The sequence below is a fragment of the Ictidomys tridecemlineatus genome, chromosome 3, assembly GCF_052094955.1.
Source record: "Ictidomys tridecemlineatus isolate mIctTri1 chromosome 3, mIctTri1.hap1, whole genome shotgun sequence".
Taxonomy (NCBI): Eukaryota; Metazoa; Chordata; class Mammalia; order Rodentia; family Sciuridae; genus Ictidomys; species Ictidomys tridecemlineatus.
In genome coordinates this window covers 121,458,303-121,478,918 of record NC_135479.1, presented here as the reverse complement: position 1 = coordinate 121,478,918, position 20,616 = coordinate 121,458,303, and the positions used below count along the sequence as shown (strand labels likewise).

At 39.2% G+C, this 20,616-nt stretch overlaps 1 protein-coding gene and 1 long non-coding RNA gene across 10 annotated transcripts in view; one reads left to right on the top strand and one right to left on the bottom strand.

Annotated features, from left to right (window-relative positions):
* Positions 1 to 1,542, bottom strand: part of LOC144376328 (uncharacterized) — a 101,188-nt gene extending 99,646 nt beyond the window's left edge. For both annotated transcript variants that reach the window (XR_013436642.1, XR_013436641.1), the window contains exon 1: positions 1,231 to 1,542. This is a non-coding gene — a long non-coding RNA (uncharacterized LOC144376328). The remainder of the gene's footprint in view (positions 1 to 1,230) is intronic.
* Tbl1xr1 (TBL1X/Y related 1) overlaps positions 805 to 20,616 on the top strand; it is a 144,805-nt gene continuing 124,993 nt past the window's right edge. For 2 of the 8 annotated variants that reach the window (XM_078043673.1, XM_078043676.1), the window contains exon 1: positions 805 to 945. The gene's annotated coding sequence lies outside the window, so the exon portion shown is untranslated. Of the gene's footprint in view, positions 946 to 1,600; positions 1,740 to 3,368; positions 3,419 to 20,616 lie in introns of those variants that run through there. The other 6 variants (XM_078043675.1, XM_078043677.1, XM_005330287.4 and 3 more) reach the window with 4 other exon arrangements.

The window sequence follows — 20,616 nt, the reverse complement described above, 5'->3', positions numbered from 1 at the left end:
TATTTACGCACACAAAGGTGTGCACCGAGGTTTTTCCGCAAACAAATGTCCATATGATGTCGGCGCCGCGCTCCCGCACATGCCCACCGCGTGTCCGCCCAGCCAGCCGCGCCGCGCCGCCAGGGAGCCCGCGGCCTCCCCGGGAAAGTTAACCCGCGCTTCCGCACCGGCTGCAGCGCGAGCCTCCCGGCCTCCCCCGCGCCGCCCCGCACCCGGCCACCCGGCGGTGGGGGCGGGGTGCGGGGGCCGGTGCCCGCCGGGCGCCTCCGAGAGCCCGCGGGGCTAGCTTTCTTTTTAAAAGAATGCGCCGCACACGCCCAGCCCCCAGCGCCGCGGCAGCGGGCCGGGAGGGAGGGCGGGAGCCGGCCGGCGGAGCCCCCCCCGCCGCGCCGCCGCCCGCGTCCGCGCGCCCCTCCCCCGCCGGCCCCTCCCCCGCGCGCCCGCCCGCCCGGCGCAGGCCGCTCGGGTTTGTTTTGCTGCGCGGCCGCCGCCGCCGCCGCCGCGGGCCTCGCGAGCTCATTTGTGCCTGGCTGGTCCCCATTCCTCTCTCCCCAGTGTTGAGTGTCTGAGCCGTTGGCTGCTCCGAACCGTTTGGCTCTTTCCCTTAGTAACAGCTTTTACCTTCTGCCTCAATTCCTCTCCCCGCTCGCGCCCTTCCCCCGCGCGCCGCCTCCCCCCGCCGCCGGCCGCGTGCGCCCCCGCCCCTCCCCCCGCGGCGGGAGCACCTCCGCTCGCCACCTGGGGACCCGCGCCGCGCTCCCCGCCCCCGCCCGCCCGCGCCCATCCCCCGCGCCCTCCGCTCGCCGGGGTTATAATTGCCTCTCACCCCCCGGAGGGGTTATTTTGGGGGTGGTTGGAGGCGGTGGCGGCGGCGGCGAGGAGGGGAATTTCCTTGTGCCTCCATTCCCGGGAGGGGGGAGCGGCGTTGGAGGCCACCGTTTCCAGGTAAGCGCCGGGGGCCGGACCCTGGAGTGGGGCGGCCGCGGGCCGGGGCGGGGGGCGCGAGCCGGAGGCGGCCGGGGGCCCCAGGCCGCGGGGGGGGAGGGGCGCCCGCGGAACATGCATTTTTCAACTTGGCCCTTTGGGGAGCTGGGGCTTAGGTGGGGGAGGGGAAGGGAGGGAGGGAGGGCATTTAGGGTGCCCCCATCCCCCCTTTCCCTCTCAGGCTTCTTTGAAATGCTCACGTGCCTGCCCACCCCCTACCCTTTCCTGGTCTCGGGGGATCCTCACCCTAATTATGTTGTTGTTTTCTCGGAAAATGTGCACCTCGGCCTTCTCCCCCTCTTCCACCCTTCGTGCATTTACACCCCCTTTTTGTGCGTGTGTATGTGAGGCGAGCAAGGCTTTCAGGAAAGAATTTGCAGCAAATTGAATCAAGGAGCCATCATGAGGCCGACTCCTTTATAGCCTATTTTTAGCAGAGGAGAAGGCTCCTTTCGGTGCATGCTGTTTTGTTAAACCTTGGGCTGCGATGAGAATCCGCTCCCCTCCCGAGGCGCTTCCCTGGCCCGGCGCGGCGACCCCGGCTGGAGTGCAGGGGGCTGCGGGCGGCTGTTGGGGCCGCGCGTCCGGGGCGGGGGCGCCGGCCGGGGGGAGGGGCGCGCGGCCGCCGGGCCTCACTCCGGGACGTGTTTGTTTGTAACTTAGCGCTTTCTGCCTTCTTAGGGAGGTATTTGGTAGAGACTCTTTGAAGTTGGGTTCAGAAGTGTAGAATTGGCAAAGTTATTGCCAGCGTCCTGGTAAGTTTTGGGTGGCACGGAGTCACATTATTTTCTGACAGTGTAAAGGCCACGTTGTGAGGGTGGTTTCTCGGTAACTTCCTCTTTGCAACCGATGTCATTTTTTTTTTTTTAAAAGAAGCAGACTTTTATTTAAGCGAAATATTAATCGTAAATGGCAGCACTAGGAAAGCCATGCATGCGTTAACGTGTTCAGTATTTTTGGAAGTTCCTAATTTGCTGAAATAGGCATCACTTTGCAGTGGCAACCGGAATTAAATTTAGATTGTGGAAATGATGTGTTCCATGTAAAATTTGGGTTGTGATGGCTTTTAAGAAATCTCTCTTTGTTAGGTTATCCACACTCTATAAAATAATTTGGTGATTACACGGGGGGTAAGTCTTAGAACCTAGTTAAAAATTATATATTCTGCGTGTTTGGAGTTTACTTAAAATCGTGGACTTTGCAGGTACTAGTTGTAGTAAGTTTCAATACCTATGTAATTTACAGTTAGGGAAGTTTACTGTTGACTTTTCCAAACAGGAGCCTTATGCTGATCTAAACATGTTGTTAATAAAATATGGTGGGTGAAATGATGGGTTATTTTTAGTTTCAATCTTTAGTATTAATGTCTCCCTGCCCCCAATACAATTGAGTAATCATCTTCACCTCTCTTCCCTAAAGACTCCAGTTTGGATAACATAAGGTCCAATCGTTAGGATTTTTATCCTCTTACTAAAGCGACTTGCAATAAATATCCTGATTACACATTGAAGACAGTGACTTTTTGGGTTTCCCAGTGTGATTCGTGTTCATTTTTGTTAAATAAGACAGGTGCTCATTGGTGAATTCATTAATCCCGACTTCCTGGGGACTGTATCTACTCACCATTTCAATAAGTTTTATGATCTTTACGGAAGTAGGGCAGCTTTGTCTCCATGAAAACATTGTATATGTTGGATTTGGATCATGTGAGTTAATGGCAAGCTTCCCAAATTATCTTTCGGAGTTCTAGAAATAGTTTGCATTTACCAGTGGGGGGAGGGGAGGCAGAAAGAAAACATGCCTGAGGGCGGTCAGGCGTGTTGTGCATTTATACTCTTGCTTTTAAATCGGTTTTCCCTGATTGTTTGGTATATGATTTTTCTTTTTCATTTCTGCTATCCTGTACTGTCTGATGTATGCAGTTGCAATCATTAACTCCATAAATAACTACTTTTTTTTTTGGCCATTTGAGTAGTTAGAATCAGATTATAGTATTTAGAACAAATTGGTGAACTGTATGGAGGATGAAAACAGTATGGGCATGAGAAAGTTTTGCTTACAGTGGAGGAACTTATTGTGACTCTTTAATGGCTTAAAATTGCTGCTAAGCTCACCATCAGCTTAAAACATTCTTCTGTCAGTTTTGGTTATTAATATGGGAGAAACTGGAGTGGCCCCCTTATGGAAATTATTATTGTTATTTTTTTATTGATTGTGTAATAGAAGTTAAAATATCTTAATAACTTTTACATATGTTCAGGAATCTTCATGATACTTGTGTTCTCAACACAAATGGACGTTTTTGCACAGTTACCAAGATTCCTATCTACCGAGAGAACAAGAAAAAACTGCTTCCTCTGTACTGGGAACCTTTCAAGTAAATGAGAAAGGGCAGCAGCTTAATATAAACATGGGGTTACTGACAAAAGGAGCTGTGAGTAATGAACGTTTGGAACATTAACCTGTTGATTAAATACATTAGTTCATATATAGCAATACTGTATAAATATAACCTGGTCAGATGAGTAGCTGGCAAAGGAATCCCCTTTACACAACAACTTATAGCAGGATTACTATGAAAAATTTGTTAGAACACATTTTAGATGGAGTTATTATTTGTTGGGCTTGTTCAATTTCAGAGTTATTTATGTAAAAAGAATAGAGGAGAATGTGAATTGGAGGAAGTGTGGGGGAATGGCAGAAATACTGGCGCTGCCTGGGACTTTGTATTTTTCTAGTACATGTGAATTTGACATTTATAACATTTATAGTGTAAGTTATTTAAATGCAAAAAAAGAAAGGATCTAACATGAGGTATTTGTATTTTGTATTCAGACCTTCCCATAGCAGAGAAGGGATAGGACCTTAAGAACTGTAGAAAAGAATTGGTTAAAAGTGGTCCATTTGCAGACCCCCTTGGCACTATCTCCTGCTCTACCACCACTAGAAAATTGAAGTTTGAAGATAGAAAAACAATTCTTTGAGAAAGTAGATGCTGAAGAATTTGGCTTTGCCTTTGGGATTGTACTCAAGAGGGCAATTAATTGTCCTTTAGTTATAGAGACAGGGGAAAGGGGCTCAGCCTGGTTTGCGATCTAGGAGGGGGGTGGTGCTTTGTGTCATTTAGATCTTAGGCTAAGGTCAGTAGTTTTGGGCTTTGTTTCTGGAGGATGAAACAGAGGTGCAAAGAAGTTAATTCACTTGTTCAAGGCTCCCAAAATGTTCAGTGATATACAAGGATTCAAACCATGTCAGTCTGTGTTCTTTTGTGGTGACCTTATTTGCAATAGTTTCCCACCTTTTTAGTCTTGGTTTGTAGATATCCTTACAAAAATCTTTCCTTTCCTTGGTGCTGGGGACCCAACCAAGGGCCTTGTGTATGATAAACAAGTCCTCTACTACTGAGCTATCTCCTTCCCTGTTTGTTCTTTTTTTTTTTTTTTTTTTTGAGAGAGAGAGAGAGAGAGAGAGAGAGAATTTTTAATATTTATTTTTTAGTTCTCGGCGGACACAACATCTTTGTTGGTATGTGGTGCTGAGGATCGAACCCGGGCCCCACGCATGCCAGGTAGGGCGCTACCACTTGAGCCACATCCCCAGCCCCTGATCTTTCTTTTTTGTCCAGGCTAGCCTTGAATTTTATCCTCTTGCCTCAGTCTACTGGGTAGTTGGAGGTACAGGTGTGTGTCACTGTGGCCTACAAAAACTGTGTTTATAATCACATTTATATTTTTACAGTTTTGTAGCTCTACTAACTGGGTCAAGTGATTGTACTGGATAAATGAAAGTTGTAGGATTCATATCATTGTGCTTAACTCCCTAGTATTATTTAATAAAATGCAATCTTCTTGTTAGCTGCTGTATTTCCTACCTTGAGATTAGCAGTGGTGAAAGGAGCCTCTTGAAATACCACCAGCGGAAATGTTGTTTTGGTCCAAGCATGGTAGCGCAGGCATCCCAGTGACTCTGGAGGCTGAGGTAGGAGCATCTCAAGTTTGAAGCCCATTTATTGAGGCCCTAAGCAACTTAGACCCTGTCTTAAAAAAAAAAAGGCCTGGGGTTGAGGCTCAGTGTTATGTAAAGTGCCCCTGGTTCAATTACAGTATCCAAAAGAAAAAAAAATGTTCTGTTCTGTGCTAGAAAATTTTTATAATTTTTTAGTTATAGAAGACAGTACAATGTTTTTAAAAAAAATATTCTTAGTTGTTGATGTACCTTTTATCTATTTATTTTATTTATATATGTGGTGCTGAGGATTGAACCCAGTGCTTCACATATGCTAGGCAAGCGCTATGCCACTAAGCCACAACCCCAGCCCCAGTAGAATGTATTTTGACATATCATACATACATGGAGTATAAATCTGTGCATGAAATTAGCAAGGAAGAGCAAATAAGAGTATGCTTAACTTAAAAGTGTACATTTCTGAAAACTTGTGTAGGAAATAGCATTTATATTTTTGTGTTGTATAGTGGTTTAAATGAGGGTCCTTGTGGAGACCTGCCTCAATTCAAACTCAGGTTGTATCCCTCACTAGCTGTGTGATCTTGGAGTAGTAGTAACTCCTGCTGTGTAGTTATTTCACTTGGGCAATGAATGGAACAGTCATTGAGCTCAGTTTGTTTGATAGTTTATGTCAGTTGAGAAGATTGAGTTAAATGTTTGTAATATGTGTAGATGCTTGGCATACCAAGGATCCCTTAAATGTAATGGGATGGGTTTGGTTTTGAGGTTCATTTTTTTGTATTATATTTTATTTGCTTGTTATTAGTTTTAGTAGGGTCGTAATGTCAAAAAAAATTTTGCAGTTCTGTTTCCTGAGGTTTTGGGAACATTTGAAATAAAAAGCAATAATTTATTTATTCTCAAAGTTGTGAATAAGGGCTTAGATACACCCTGAAGAATTAGATTGAATGTTAACACTGGGCACTACTTTTTGGTGTGGATATAGTCTTGGACCTTTTGCATGCCTTTGTTGCTATTTTACTTGAGTTTTGACTTTTTAAATCTACTTGCACCATTTGGAACATTTTCCAAATCTTAAAAATGTGTAACTCCTTTGAGGCTAGATTCAGCAGAGCCTAGGATTTGCCTTTTAGTTTGGAGTGATTACTTCAAGTAGGCGTTTTTGTTTTGTTTTGTTTTTCCCCTCTAGTTTTGACCATTTGCCTGAGTTCTTGCTCCATATTTTCAGTTCTGTCAGGAAAGTTCTTTTCCTCTGAAATACCTGTAAATCTTGTCCTGATTTCATTTCCCATTCTTATTTCAGCAATGATTTTTGCTCAGAATAATCAATGATCAAGACTGTACTGGTGCTTTGACAAGTACTGTGGCACTCTGAGCAGCTGATATCCTTAATTTAACAGGAAAATAGAGGTTTAGGTAGTGAGGGGCAGGAGTAGGGATGTAGGCTCAGTTTGTCTGATAGTTTATGCCAGTGTTCTTACCTGGCAGTCTACTGTCTATAGTGAATGAATGAGTGAGGGAATGGTCATTAAGTTTGGGTTATTGCCTTAAGTTTTTAGTTGGTTGCCCTGAGCAACCTTTCTTCTCTATCCCATCTTCTGTAACTACTGATAGTGTAATTTATTTAAAATACTGGTTTCATTATGTCAGCTCCCCTGCTGGAAAACCCATAATGGATTCTCTGTGCCAACTGGATTGAGTTCATATGCTTCAGTCTGGCTTTTAAGGTGTCATTCTACCTAGTCAGCTTTATTTCCCATTCTTCCCTAACTGGGATTCTTGCCTGTCTTTCAGATCCTGCAGTTTTGCCATACTCATTACAAATTTCTGTGATTTTGTTCATTCCATTTCTTCCCTTTGTCCTTTTTATAGCCTAGTTTTCAGTCCTACTACTCCTGTAAAGTCTTTTCTGGCTGTCTTGACTCAGGATATTTCTTTGAGATCCTGTTGCATTTAATGAATATAACAAACTGCATATCTGTTGTTTCTGTGGCATGTGGCATGTTGTATCAACTACATATTACAATTCTAGAAGGGAAGAACCTGGTTTCCTTTTAAAAGAATTTTTTTTTTAATCAGCTGAAATAATACTATTTTCATGTTAAAATGAATTGTTTATGCAGGGCCACTGTTTAAATGAGAGCAGTGATAGCCCTATTTCACTATTACTAATAAGGTCGAATTTTCTTTTTTGAATTAGATTTCCAAGGTTTAGGTGTATTATTTATATTTAATTGTTTATTTGAATTTTAATACTGCCAGAGTGAAGGAAAAAATCCTTGTCAGTTCTTAAGAGTTAGGTGAAAGTGGATATTGTTCTCTTAATGGTGAAATAGTAGCCACAGTAGAGAGTCAAAACATAGTTAGGAACCATGTCACACTGAGTTGACTTTATCTGATTATACAGATTGACTATTTATCTGAAAGTCTTGGGTCCAGAAGTGTTTCAGATTTTGGAGTTTTTCAGATTTTGAAAAATTTTTTCAGATTTGATTTTGTGGATGGAACCCAAGTATAAGCATGAAATTCATTTGTTTCACATTCACATTGTACCCATAACCTGAAGTAATTTTATATAGTACTTTCAGTGTGCCGGTGGCTTGACTTCATCTTGTTATAGGAAATCAGGTGTGGAATTTTCCTCTTGTGGGGTCATGTTGATGCTCCACAAGTTTTGGATTTTCTGATTAGGGATGCTCCATCTGTAGGCTGGCATAAATATGGTTAAAATTTTGAATTTTTTGAAATTCTAAATCTTTTTTTTTTTTAAAGAATTTTTTAATATTTATTTTTTAGTTTTTGGTGGACACAACATCTTTGTTTGTATGTGGTGCTGAGGATCAAACCTGGGCTGCATGCATGCCAGGCGAGCACGCTACCGCTTGAGCCATATCCCCAGCCCGAAATTCTAAATCTTTAAGGCTTTTCTTTCTTATTTTCTCAGTGGTATACCTGCATAGGTTTTTTTTTTTTTTTTTCCTAAAGCTTTAACTCTTGTTACACCATATAGCATTCTAACCACACTAGAATCTCATTTGGGCTAATACTATTAACATATTAATATTCAATATAGAGTGTGTCTATTATACAGCATAAGTGGGTTTAATCTACCAGAAGAATGTCATCTTAACCATCTTCCTTCAATAAGTTTTATGGTAGACCTGTGCAATATTAGTTCTAACCAACCAGGATAATTGACTCTACAGGTAAATAATTTGGTGTTATAGCTTTTCAACATTTAAAAAATTTTTTAGAGGGGCTGGGGATGTGGCTCAAGCGGTAGCGCGCTCACCTGGCATACGTGCGGCCCGGGTTCGATCCTCAGCACCACATACAAACGAAGATGTTGTGTCCGCCGAGAACTAAGAAAAAATAAATAAATGTTAAAATTCTCTCTCTCTCTGTCCCCCCCCCCTCACTCTCTTTAAAAAAAAAAAAAAAAATTTAGAGTTTTAAAATGAAGCTTCCTGCAAGATTTTGAGTCAAAATGAGCTATGTTGCTGAGAGCTTAGTTTTGTAACTCAGAAATAATATAATGAACTTTGTGAGAGTCATGCTGAAAGGTCAGTAATTAAATTTCAGTAAATATAGAAAGAATACCCAGATTAAGGAAAAGATTTACATGAAATGAATAAATTGAGGAATGAATGAGGAAGAGTAGGTGTTGAATATTTAAACTGGGAAGTTTGCCTGTTCCCCTCCCTTTGTCTACTGAAGGTTTGTTTCCTTTTTCTTTTTTATATTTTCATGTTTTTTGGGTACTGGGGATTGAACCCAGAAGGGCTTTACCATTGAGCTACATCTCAGCTCTTTTCACTTTTTATTTTAAGATAGGAGTCTGACTAAGTTGCTTAGGGCCTCTCTAAGTTGCTGAAGCTGGTCTCAAACTTGAAATTCTCCTGCCTCAGCCTCCCTAGCTGCTGATATTACAGGTATGGGCAACCATGCCTGGCTTGTAGGTTTCTTGTAGGAGGTAGAATTTAGAAAAAGAAGAGAATGTGATGATCAAGAGTCAAAGATAGTTATTCCATTATCTTAATAGAACAGTTATTTGTATGAAATTTACTCTGGATGTGTTAAAACTTTTTTAAAAACAGGATGTTTAAAAATTTTAATACAGTAATTTTTTTTAAAACTCTTTAGGACTAGATATCATTCTACTTGATATTCTTTGTTTCATCAGAGGTCAGAGATATCAGTTAGTGCTTTTACTTCTTTCTTTGTCTCTCTCCCTTGCCCTTTTTTAGTATTCTAAAGAGTGGGGCATTATAAAGAGGCAGTGAACTCTACACGTTTTTTAAGTGGATGTTTTGTGTTTTTATGTATTTTCTTGGAATGGTGAGTAGCATTTTAACAGGGATCCAATATTAAGTGAGCAGATTTTTTAGTAATTTTTTTTTTTGAGCAAAACCATGGTTTTGTGGGGAAATCATTTCACTTCTACAAATATATATATCAATATGATCAGATAAAATGTTACCTAAAATTTGCTCGTGTATATTAAATATACTCAATCAACCAATGATTGATTGAGTATATTTAATACTTTTAACTCCTTTATTAAAACTCTCTAAGATTTGGTCATTTTAATAATTTTTGGGGGCTGGAGATGTGGCTCAAGCGGTAGTGCGCTTGCCTGGCATGTGTGCGGCCCGGGTTCCATCCTCAGCACCACATATAAACAAGATGTGTCCATCAATAACTATAAATAAATAAATAAATAAATATTAAAAAATAATGATTTTTGAAGGATATCTATATGGAAAGTTTGCTTCAATTAATAGTTGACTCAAAAGCTATAGCCTTCTGTAGAACAATAGTCTTGAAAGCACTCTATTAGTAGTAAGCGAACACCATGCCCAGATGTGTATTAAAATAATAGAGCATTTTGGTTATTAACTACACATAGAACACAGCTGATGAATTAGGGGGAGGTGTTCTATGTGTTCCCTTAATTTGAACAGACTACTTGAGTAGAGTGTAGGCTAATTTTGTTTGATTTCTATTTAGTTTCTGTCATGCCATTAACTCACAGTATTAGGCATTTGGGTCATGGTAATAGATAATGAAATTCCTTAATATCCTTTTCTGTTTTTCTGCATAATTATTCTTTTATGAAATAGAACTTATGTATGAATTTTCAAGTATGGTTTGTGGCTATAGAATTGTTCTTTAGCACCATTTATTTATTTGGTACTGGGGGTTTAATTCAGGGGCACTTGACCACTGAGCCACATCCTCAGTCCGATTTTGTATTTTATTTAGAGAAAGAGTCTCACTGCATTGCTTAGTGCCTCACTTTTGCTGAGGCTGGCTTTAAACTCTTGATTTAAACTCTGCCTCAGCCTCCCAAGCTGCCAGGATTACAGGTGTGTGCCATTCTTCCCAGTGTTAGCACCATTTAATAACAAAATATAATATACATCTTTCCCCCCTAGTACAGTGTTTATTTAAATCACTTTTCTCTGTAAGCAATGAACATTTATAAGATCTTAGAATAGGGTTAGGAGTAATCTGGTGTTGTGTCTGGGAAGTAGAGATTTCCTGTTCTTGTGCAAAAACAAAAGAAGAACAACAACAACAAATAGGCCCACAGTGGTATTACATCTTTGATTTTAGACTTCCTTGTGTCCAGCCAACAGAAGTCACAAAGTTTTGACATCTGGTGAGAAATGTTTGTGTGTGAATTGTTCCCTTATAGATTTGTTTAGATTTGGTGGTTTTCACTGATATTTAAAGTTTCTTCTCAAAAATGTCTGATTAAAAAAACAAGAGATTGGGAAATCCAATATCGTTTACTGTCATATAGTAAGAGTATGTGTGTTTACGTATATGCTTGTTGTACATGCTTAGCGAATGTAGAAAGATGTGTAAAAGACCAGCAGTGGTGTTGGGGTGGGGCTGGAGTGGACAGATCATTTAGTCAGGTGTGGGAGAGACTTATTCATTTATAATCTTTTGAATTATTTAAATATGTTCATATACCATTTTGAGAATGGTAATTGTGAAAAATCAAAGTATCTCCTTGAGAATTTTTAATTTTTGAATTTGGACAGTCAAAAGAGCAAAAACTGTTAATATCTTATGCTTTTCAGGCAGTTTTTTAAAGAAGTAGAACTGTATGTACGTATGTACATACGTGTACACACAGACACAAATCTTTCTCTCTCACGTATAACACACACACATATATACATATTTTTTTGTACTGGGGATTTAACCCAGGGGTGCTTTACCACAGGGTCTCATGAGATACCTTGCTAAGTTGCTGAGTTTGGCTTTGAACCTGCGAACCTCCTGTATCAGCCTCCCAAGTAGCTGGGATTACAGGTGTGGTCCACCATACTTGACATGATTGGAAACACTTTTATTCCTCAGATTTGTTGGCATAACAGACCAGTGCTGAACTTGTGATTTATGAATTCTGTCCAAGCTTGATAATTAGAAACAATTCAGTGCCAGCTTTTAAAGGAGTTTTTGTTGTCCAGAAGTACAAAGGTATTAGTCTTCCAAAGTTCAAAGGTATTAGTCTTCCAAAGGTTTAGGAATCAGGTGAAAATTGGGATTCTCATAGGTTAATAGTTGATTTCAGGAATTGTGATACATTTGGGTACAGTGGGACTTATGGAACTATGCATTCTGATATTGTATGGACCTTACTGTGTGTGACCTGTGAACTTAATGTGTTATTGACTCCAAGGAGATAGAAACATTGATTTTAATTCTGTGGCACAGTTACTTAATGCTTGCAATCCTGAAGCCATGGCCCTCTCTTCATCATTAACAGAGGACTAAGTAGGATCTGATCTGGTAGTAATCTCTCACTCTTGGTTGATGCTGTGAAGAGCTAGAGCCCGGCATACCTGGTTTGAATCATGTCACTCCTATTTACTGTTAGGGCTTTGGGAAATAGATATTTAGCTATTCCAGTTGGTTTCCACATCTGAAAAATGGGACTAATGGATAATTAGTTCTTCACAAAGCAGTTGTGAGCATTGAAATGGGAACACATTTAAAGTAGCATAGAGTATGGCAGAGAGAGAGAGGAGGTACTTAATAAATAAATGTTAGCTACTCTTGGTGGCCTTCGCTAGCTGCAGCAGAAACAGCTGAAGAGAGGTGGAAAATTGACACTTCTTCTGACAACGTATTCTGTAAACTGTCTTGGCTGCTGTGCCAACTACAGAGATGAGATGGCTAATAAATGTTAGAATTTCTAATCCAGAGGGCTAAGACTGCATTTGGTGATGGAACTTTTATTGCTCAGTATAGAATAAGATTGTGTACAATGGAGCTTCGTTAATGTATGATAACCATGTTCTTTTGCGTTAGTATTTTATATTGAATTTGATCACATTTTGACATTCCAAGAAAAAGAAAATTGCTACCTTCATTAAAAAGTAAATTGGGGCTGGGGCTATAGCTTAGTGGCAGAGTGCTTGCCTAGCATGTGTGAGACAGATCCTCAGCGCCACATAAAAACAAATAAAATAAAGGCATTCTGTTCATCTACAACTACTAAAAATTTTATTTTTAAATAAATAAATTGGCCAGGTATGTTGGTGCACACCTGTAATCTCTACTATTCAGGAAACAGGTGGGAGGATCATAAATTTGAAGCCATCTTGGGCAACTTAATGAGACACTGTTTCAAAAATAAAAAAGGGATAGAGAGTTCAGTGGTAGAGTATCCCTGTGTTCAATTCCTAATACTGGGATGGTGGTGGTGGTGGTGGGGAGAATTTGTATTCCTCTTCTCCAGTTCCTAGGAGATCAAACAGTACTGCTTGGGTCAGTCATATACATATATATGTTACATTTTATGCAAACTATGACATGAACTTTTATTAAAAATACATATGGTGTAACACATGATATGTATATATACAAAAGAAACTGAAATAAGTTTTCAGGAGCTGATACTTGAACACCAGAACACCAGACACAGTTATTTTCCATAATTTTCTGTCCCTCTCCGCTTTTTTTTTTTTTTTTTTTTTTGTGGGACTGGGGATTGAACACAGGGCCTTGTGCATATGAAGCAAGCACTCTACCAACTGAGCTATATGTGCAGGCCCCTGTTTTCTATTTTAAATATACTTTTATAAACCTCTTATTATTATTGTTATTTGTGGTACTGGTCATTGAATCCAGTGGTGCTTTACCATTATATCTTTAACCCTTTTTATTTTGAGACATTCTTGTTAAGTTGTCCAGGTTGGCCTTGAACTTGCCATCCTCCTATTTCAGCTTCCCAAGTAGCAGGGTTTATAGGTGTGTGCCACTGCTACTGGCATTTATTTATTTATATTTTGGAGTAAGAAAACCAGGTCCTCATACATGCTCAGCAAGCACTGTAACCCCAAGCTACATCATCATTCCTCATTTCAGTATTTAAAAATGATGATTTTATTACTCGTTGGATTTAGAAAATGCTGGGTCAAAGGAATATAGAATTGTCATTTTCTATACTCAGAATGGAAACAAGTTGACATTCCGAACGATGGAGGCCTAGATAATTCCCATTTATTGTTGCTGTGTCTTTAATATTCTAAGGCTGTGTTAGGATTCTGAAGTTCTGATACACCAGTTTTGTAAGGTGTGAACTGTAAGTAAGATACAAAGGATAAAAGGAATTTTGATGGCTAATAAATGTAAGCATAAAGACTTTGGGAAATCTGCAAGCAGCTGCAGATTAAGACCCGTGAATATTTCCCGTAAAAGGGTAGTAATGATTAACAGGAATGACTGTTACAGTAGGTTTCTTATATCCTATTAGAGAAAAAGTTTAGATAATTACTTTATACTATTTTAAGCAAAAATGAACATGCCTTAACATGTTGGTTGCATGAAATTATACTATTTGAAGATTAAGTTTCTGTGATATTTAAACTGACATTCTGATCTATGACCTCTAGTCTCTGTTTCTAGCACAGACCTCTCCTTGATCCAGAGTTAATTTGTGGACTCTTATTAGGGAGAGCCTTCCTTGAAGACAGTTGTCTTTCACTCATTTTATTTTCAGCACCTAGTAGAGTGCCTGATACCCGATAGACTTGCTATTCAATTTTTGTTGAACACAGGAAATTCTGAGTTATAGTTATAATACAGTAGAACTTTGATCTTAAGATGATTCACATATAAAAAACTAGAAGCCCACCCAATTTCACAAGTTCGTTGCCCCTTGGACTCATTGTGTTTATTATACGTAAGAATTGTGAGGGTCTGGCTCTGTGCAGTGGTACACACCTGAAATCCCACTGGCTCCGGAGGAGGATGGTGATTTTAAAGTCAGCTTCATCAAAAGTGAAGGGCTAATAAGCAACTCAGTAAGACCCTGTCTCTAAATAAAATACAAAGTAGGGTTGGGGATGTGTCTTAGTGGTTGAGTGCCCCTGAGTTCAGTCCCCCCAAAATTGTGAGGGTCTGCCTGATGATCCAGCATCTTGTCCTTCAAGGTATGAGTTCTCAGTTCATAAATCTTCTGATGCCTTTGAGTCTGGCTTTCCCCCAGGGCTCAGAGGATGTTTATGCTCTAAGTCCTAAACTAGCCCTTGCTCTATAAGTGAGTCTGTGGCCCAGATTGCCTCTTAATTTTGGCTGCCTCTTCTCCTACTTTAGTTACAGTCTGTTGTGGAAACAATTTGCACTTTCTTCCAGTGTTTTACTATTGAGTGTAGATTGGTGGTAGCATTAGATTTTCACTTGATGCTGGTAAGTGGCAACAAGACAGTTGGAAGACAGATGAAGGTCCTAATTTGAATAAGAGTAGGTGATGGTAACACCATGTTGTCATGGTGAGCAGGGTCACATTTTTTTACTTATCAAAATATTCTGAGACCTGGGATATTTGGAGTAGAGGTTTAAGATGAGGGAACTTGGTCTCCTTGATTCTTTTACTTGGAGCCTTCCAAATTAGGAGAGCCTTCCAAATTAGGTGACCCTTTTGTCATTAAGGGAGGCATTTGAACTGCTTAATAGAAATATTAATTTGTTGTCAGGGAAGAAAGGATTTTCAGTTTAAAAGTGAACTAAAACGATTGCTACAATATTTCTGTGGTGTTTTAAAAGAATACTTATAAATGAATGTTTTAAAAATTTATTGGTAAATTTAAAATCACCAAGGATAGTACATTTAAGAGATGAATATTTTCACTTTCCCCTAAATATTACTAAATGGGGGAATGAATGCATCCTACAGGCTTTTTTAGCTTTATGTTTGCTTGTCTGGACCAGTGTGCTCTTACTCAGGTAGGTAACTTGGTCTTTGGTATCTCTAAATAACTCTCCTCATTGTATGCAGGTGTATTTTCTAATTTCTTTTCCACCCCACCCCTCTTTGGGTCAGATGTTGTGGGGATCTTGTTGCCTTGTTTCAGCTAGCCTCATTTGCCTTTCTTGTGTTTTCTTCTAAATGACTCATATGTTTTGGTAGTGAATACATTGGTTTTTAGCATAGCAGTGATTCTACAAGTGAGAACTGGCAATGACAGGAAAGTGTGTTTTGTTTTGTTTTTTATTTTTAGACTGTAACAACATACTCATGTACTTTTGATAAATATTACTATGAATGCCTATGATATAATTTAAAAGTTAGGTATGAAGCCATCTTCAAACTGTAGTTTTCAGGACTGTTGTCAGTGTGAGGGCTGGGACTGTATTTCAGTGGTAGAGAGCTTCCCTAGCATGTGTGAGGCCTGGGTTCCATTCCCAGCACTATAAGAGTACTAGTTGTCAGTGTGAATGGGGGCGGGGGTGTTTCTGGTTTGATTTCAGAATACATTCTGCATCTTCTGTTTTATTCTTTGTAAAATTTGGATACATTTTTACTTATCTCTCTGGAGTTTCAGTTCCTCTAGTTGCAAAATACCAAATACTTACAAGGATTTAATTGGAATACAAAGATGGCATAAGTTAAAAAGAACACTTGGTTTTACTCCAGTGTATGTCTGTTTGTGAATGGGCTCTGTATGATTGTAAATAGGGGAGTTATGTGAGTATAATGAGGAAATTGCTCTGGCTTATACATTTTCTCTGGTGTATTCATGTTTTGCACCAAGTAGCAATAGCTGAGCTGAATGCAACAAGCCATGGAGGTCACTCTTGAATTCTTTCTTCCTTTTGGCCTAGTTTGGCCATGTTTTCAGTTTTGAAATTTATTGTGTGATTCTTCCCAATCTCTGTGCATTTTGCCTATGTGCACCAACATTCTCAAGTATTTATTATTTTTTTTTGGTAGTGGAGATCTAATCCAGGGATCCTTTACTACTAAGCCATATCCCCAGCCCCCCAACTCCTTTTTTTTTTTTTTAAGTTGTAGATGGACACACAAAATCGTTATTTATTTTTATGTGGTGCTGAGGATCAAACCCAGGGCCTCACGCCTGCAAGGCAAGTGCTCTACCACTGAACTACAACCTCAGCCCCCTTTTCTATTTTTTATTTCACTTAGTTCATTTAGTTGCTCTTTAAGTTGCTGAGGCTGGCTTTGGAATTGAAATCCTCCTGTCTTAGCCTCTCCCAGTTGCTGGGATTATAGGTCTGTGCCACCATGACCAGTCTCAAGTATTGTTTTTCTTACACCCCCCCCCCACTTAATTTGTATATTACAATTATTTATGAGGAATTTAACATTAGAAATTTATTAGTATTTTGTATGGGTTTTAATTGCTTTTGTTAATGTTTTGCTTATAAAGTTGCATAAGTTTTGAATGTCTCCTTTAACCTTGTTTTTTTTTTTTAAATTTCATAAAGCTGTTACTTTTAACAGGTGATTTTGCACAAAGTGAAGTTTTTCATGAATGTATATATTGTCTTACAGAATGCACAGCACTGTGTGTGTGTGTGTGTGTGTGTGTGTGTGTGTGTGTGTAAGGTTTTATCTGGCACTTTAGAGATACTCAGGAAATGTCAGTTTCCTTTCCTCTTCCTCAGAAGGCATTTTCATCATATTCAGCATAAAGTTCAGACATTTTTCCTTAGCCTTTGAGCCACCCCTTCCCCATGTGATCTGGCCCCCAGGCACCTCACAAACCTGTCCTAGTTCATAGTACCATTCCCCTTGTTCCCTGTGCTCAGCCATACCAACTCCACACTCATTGAACAAGTTTATCTCTGTCTCAGCATCTTAATTGCTTTGTCCTTTGCCTCATGTTCTGCCCTGATATTATCATATACCTTACTCTTTCATGTCATTCATATTTCAGTTTCAGTGCCGTCACACCAAAGAGGTGACTCTGAAGCAGCTGCACATTCCCAACCATTTTTAGTCATAAGGCCCTTCTCATTGCACTTATCTTTTTTTCTAATGAAGTAGCCTTAATGGATGATTTATTTTCTTCCCTGGAGAATTTAAACTTCATGAGAACAGAAATAGGCTCTGTCTTGTCACTCTGTCTCCAGTACCTAGAACAGAACCTGGCAGGGACTTAGTAAATATTTGAGTGAATTAATGTCTTAGGAATGTTCTTGTCACCTGCTGGTATTCTTAAACTGGTTCATCCTTACAGTGGAATATTGAAAATAAGTTATTCAAAGAGGGTGTTCAGGGTAGGGTTAGAAGAGGTTTTGTTAAATTAGTAGTTATGTTTGGAAGCCCAGTGACATGATGAGAGCTGTATGTTTTTCTTAGAGGAATGTTTTTTAGAGAGAGAGAAAGAATGAATTTTAATATTTTTTAGTTTTTTTGCGACACAATATCTTTGTATGTGGTACTGAGGCTCGAACCCGGGCTGCACGCATGCCAGGCGAGTGCGCTACCGCTTGAGCCACATCCCCAGCCCTAGAGGAATGTTCTTAAAGATGGTATTTGAATCAATCTAGAAAACAGGTAAAGGGAATAATTAATGATCTGATCTTAAAATGTTATTTGTGCTAATCATAAATGCTAGATTTTTATTTATTTTAGTTGTAGTTGGAAACAATACCTTTATTTTTATTTATTTTTATGTGGTGCTGAGAATTGAGCCCAGCGCCTCGCACATGCTATGCAAGTGCTCTACCACTGAGCTACAACCCCAGACCTCATAAATGCTAGGTTTTAAGAAATTAATATTTCGTTTCAATTAAAGATACATACTTCATCATTTAAGTAACTTGAGGGCTAGGTACCATCATTTGTATTTAAGAAATTTCCTTTACATTTACATACAATATTGTCTTCATTAATCATGCTTATCTCCTCAAGTTGGCATTTGAGTCAGAATTCTTAGTTGTACTGTAGTAACCCAATTCCTATTTTTGGTTTCATCCAAGAGAGGTGTGGTTCATTGGAATGTGGAATCCAAAAGTGGATTGAACATTTATATATAGGAAGAACATCAAGTCAGCTGGCCTTTCTGTCAATCCAAATCAGATCCAATTTAATGCTACCAAAAGTCTGTGTCAACAGCCCTGTAGTTTATTTTAAATTTTTTAAATTGTTGATGAACGTTTACTTTATTTATATGTGGTTTTTGCGAATTGAACCCAGTGCCTCACACATGCTAGGCAAGCACTCTACCACTGAGCCACAACCCAGCCCAGCCCTATAGGTTTTTTTTTTTTTTTGAGTTGGTTTCATACTTTCATAGTAGATTGGCTTTCTTTACACAGTAGAAATATAAATATAAATTGACAGTGCCTGAATTTTTATTTTCTCTTTCTCTCTTGTAGGGACAACTTTTTTTTTTTTTATTTGGAAACTTGAAAGACACTGATCAATTTGGTTTTGGAAGGTGCCCACATGGCCACATTAAAACTGATTTCTCCCAAGTTCTCAGAGGAGGCCAAGAACAGTGGTTGTGAAAGTTAAGTAAATAAGAGAGTGTCTAGGGAGACCCCTTTTTCCCTAACTGACCTTTGTATTCATTTTTAGTTGGGAAGATTGGGCCTTTAGTTCATGATACAGTGGCACTTAAAGTTCTGTATTATCCAGAAGTGACATATTCCTTGATCTTTAACTCTGAGCCTTTTCAAATAAAGAATTCATTTTTAAAATTAAAAATTGAGGATACTCATGTGATACTAATTGTAATTTTGTGGGAGGTACTGGGGATTGAACTCAGGGTCTTGTATGTGCTAGGCAAGTGCTTCACCACTAAGTGACATCCCTAACCCTTCTTAAAAAAAAAAATTTTTTTTTTTGAGGTAGTACGCCCAGCTGACCTTGAAGTTGATAATCTTCCTGTTTCAGCCTCCTGAGTAGCTAGGATTACCAGTATGTGCCACTGTGCCTAGCAGTAATTGTAGTATTATGTACTTTGATTGTAGCTAACAAGGGTCTTCAGATGAATTGTCTTGTTAAAATGAGATGTAAAATAAAAATTTGATGCAATTTATTTTGATATTCTTTTTAGTATTAACATTGCTAATTTAATAATAATGGAAGCAGATATTTAAAGGCACTAGGTAATTGTCAACAGGTTCATTATACAAGTTTAGGGGATATTTTAACCTCTCAGGAAGATAACTGTCTTTATCCTAATGAGACACTTAAATAATTTTAGTGTGTAACAAAACTAAGTTTTAAAAATGCTTAATTAGCTTACCAAAATAAGAAAATGAGTTGCTACATAGAGGAAACTTTCTGTGACATAAGAGATTATTAAATTCTTTTAGACTTCATTTCCTTCATTTTTATGACATTATACTGGTTTTCCCAGGTGTCCTCTGGATCTAATGTTCTATGACCTTAGGATTACATGCATAGTTTAAAAATTGTATTGAGCCAGGTTGTAGGGAAAGTATACAATACTGATATCTGCCTAAACAGTCCCCCTGCCTTTTTTTGAGTCGGGAGCGAGTATTGGGGGTTGAACATAGAGGTGCTTTGCTACTGAACTATATCTTCAGTCCTTTTTATTTTTTAAGACAGGGTCTCACTAAGTTGCTAAGGTCTGCTCTTAAGTTGCTGAGCCTGACCTTGAACTTGTGATCCTCCTGCCTCAGACTCCCTGGCTGCTGGGAGAACAGGTGTGCACCACCACACCTGGCTGAAACAGTTCGCATTTCTCAGACTCATTTTCAGTTAATATTAGTCTCAAAGAATATATTTTAGATACCTGAATATAAAAACTTTATTCATTAATTTTTCTTTCATGAGTTTCACATGCACAAGTTATATCCCATTTCATTGTAGAGAATTAGAAGAAATAACACCATATGAGAAGATACTGTTCACATCTATAACTTTACTAATACTAAAATTTCAAGAGCTGACATGTTGACAACTAATTGAGAATTTTCATATGATAAAATAATTTGCAAAAAAATTATCTAATGTATAGGTTGTATGATAGGAGAAGAGGGTATGAAGGCATGAAGGTATCTAACAGTGTGGAATTTTCTGGCCAACAGTTTGGTTTATGTCTAGCATGTGGTTTGTAAATTGAAAAGCAATGAGAAAGGAATAAGAAAGGTAAGCAAGAACGTTGTTGCACTGAAGAGTTTGGACCTTCTTTGAGAACTAGAGAAGGGTTTTAAGCAGAACAGGATTATATTTTAGCCCTGGATGTAGTGCATGGAGGATAAGGATTTGGGAGGGAAGGGTCTTTAGCTCTGAATGGGAGTTGGGGGTGGGGGAAGAATTAAGCTGGTAGTGTTAATAGGTGTGAATGACACCACATGGTATAGTATGGTATAATGATCAGTGTTTCTCAATTATGTAAAACAATTGGAAATTTTAGA